This window comes from Neophocaena asiaeorientalis, unplaced genomic scaffold (genome assembly GCF_003031525.2).
Source record: "Neophocaena asiaeorientalis asiaeorientalis breed wild unplaced genomic scaffold, Neophocaena_asiaeorientalis_V1.1 scaffold72, whole genome shotgun sequence".
Taxonomy (NCBI): Eukaryota; Metazoa; Chordata; class Mammalia; order Artiodactyla; family Phocoenidae; genus Neophocaena; species Neophocaena asiaeorientalis.
In genome coordinates this window covers 3,802,336-3,805,141 of record NW_020185336.1, presented here as the reverse complement: position 1 = coordinate 3,805,141, position 2,806 = coordinate 3,802,336, and positions in this window count along the sequence as shown.

Here is a 2,806-nt window from a genome sequence, read left to right as displayed (position 1 = left end):
TACATGGAAATTCTATAGAAATAAATGTTGGCTAACAGTTTTTTAAATGACAGTTAAATTTGTCTAATGAGGGTATAGGCTTGCTCATGAGATCATGAGTTTCTCATCATTCCCAGAGTCCAAACAGAAGCTCAGTGATTGATAATTTGGTAGGGATGCTGATGATTTCCAACTCAATGTTCAACACTAATCTCTTTATATTTTCCTATTTTTAAAATTTGAATTTATAGATATTTCATCATTTCTTCCTTCATCATTGTTTAGGAATACTAAATAACAATCATTTTTCACATCTGTCAAGAAAAGTTTTTTTAGAACTTTTTTCTTTTGATAACTTCCAACTACAGAAAACCCTTTCTTACTGTATATGCTATACTGAATACACTTTACCCCCTTAAACCTGAGGAAGCTACAACTAACAAAATGGCATATTGTATGCAGCATCTGTGTGAAAAATATTCAATCACACTGTATAAATGCAACTCAAAATTGAGCAAATATTATCCAACTAGTATATGCTAGTCTCTCTTCAGCCTTACACACTAAGAACTTTTACTTTATTTAAGACTATTTAATACCTTCAACCTTGTTGTTTTAGACTCTCCTTAGTAAAATGTTTACACCATCTGTGAATAATTACTTTTAAGGTGTAACTACAGTCATGGGTTCATAGTCTCATACTGCTAAGAAAGTGAACAAATTGTGTAAACCAATAGTGGTTTGGTATATACTAATGTTGGAAAGTGAATAGCATAAGGGCTGCCACTCCTAGTCTCTTGACTATTAATCCATTACTCTTTCTTCTTGAGAAAGAACAGGACTTTGACATCCTACTCAACATAAGACAGTAGAGATGGAGTTGATTTGGCCCATAAACAAGCGATAAAACCTAATTGCAACCTAGATTGTACACCATGCCAAACATCTCTTGGTGTGATTTTTTAAACTGAATCATTGTTGACGTTGCCTCTTAAATGTTTCAACAAATTTAGAGGATTTGAACAAGAAGATGAATGTGACTTTAGCTCTGGCAGGCAGCCCTTTGGCAAATAAATTACAATAAATGGCATGCACCTGTGGGTGAATTGAATACACTTTACCCCCTTAAACCTGAGGAAGCTACAGCTAACAAAATGCCATATAGTATACAGCATTTGTGTGAAAAATATTCAGTCACACTATAAATGCAACTCAAAATTGAGCAAATGTTATCGGACAGACAGGTGACAGGAATAGGTAATATGACCAAAACATATTAAATCAAATTCTACTGTTACTTAATTTTATTAGTGTAACTGTTATTATATAAATAGCACAATTATTTTAGGTGTCTTCGATAAAATGTGTTAAACTATTCCAAAATATAAAACAGAACAGTCACTAACATGCATAGTAGGAGACAGTAGGAGTTAAGATCCAAAACATAACGATAATCCTTTGTGTCCCATATACTGCAATGAGTTCAAGATACAAATTACTGAAAACTGTAGATACATTTTAGCAGAAGCAGCGACAAGCACAATAAATATTAAGAAAGATGAAGACCTGACACTACAATTCCCCAAAAGAGCCCACAGTTAGATAGGTACACTTTTCTTCACCCAGTGCATTCCTTCTCTCTTTGTTTCTTGAACCAGTAGGTGTAAAAGAAATACCACGAAGTTCAATATTACTCTACCTGCTTGATAAGCAGGGGCAAAATATTTGACAGTAAACAGGATTTGAAAATAAGACTTGTACTTAGCGGAGGGAGGCAAATGATGAACATCTACCCAGAAAATGTGATGAATTAGAAAGAAGGCCAGTAGCAAAATAAATACTTATGAAATTGAAATGATAGACTAAGGTGGGAGGGGGAGTCGGGGAGAGAGGGAGAGCAAGAGGCATATGATTAATACAAGAGAAAGACACACACATGTATACACACTATATGTAAGATAAACACTAATAAACACTCATTCCCATCTTCACAGAGAGAAATGCTATAATGGAGCCACATAGAGAGACAGTATCCAAATATCTGATCTAATTGACTGATACCGAAAAGTTCTCAGCCAGCACCATTTTGAGTTAGTGTTACTATTTGAACTCTATTTTGCATAGAAATCCCCCCAAAAAAGACAACTGTTAGGAATAAAAATATGTATATAAATAAAAAAGGAAAAAATATAAACAAAATTTTATGAATAACCGATTTAATAACATTGATTTTTTTCTTATAGATAACATGTATTTCAAACTTGAATTGCATAATATTTCTGGTCTATTTTGTAAACAATATTGGGTTGAAAAGATAAAGTGTGAATACAGATTTATCCAATGGGGTATAGTAGCTTAGCTTAAAGGACTATAATTGTACACATAATTCTTAATACTTATCTTTAAAAGAAGAGCCTAATTGTGTAAAAGTATTTTCCCAGAAAATTATTTTTAATCCTCCTAGAGGCAGCCTTTCCATGTATTTGCAAGCTCAATAAGAAAAAGAGGGTTTAAGAAAAAAGGACCAAGCCTAAATAATAGAAAAGATAAGCTACAATGCTGGCATAGTTAGAAAATTCAATGTTTAGGCTGAGATAATTATTATTTCATTCTTTGAACATAACTGTATTTCTATTTAATTATATTTACTAGGACAAATTTTATAGGGATAGCTATAAGGAAGAATTAATTTTGATCCCTGAAATTTTATATGGAAGCAAAAGAAAATTGCCCAGAAATCACAAGAGTACAAATTTGGCTTTATGAAACTGAGTCTCCCTTCCCAGTCAAGGTGAACTAGCTGATTACTCTACACTCTGGAAGTTAA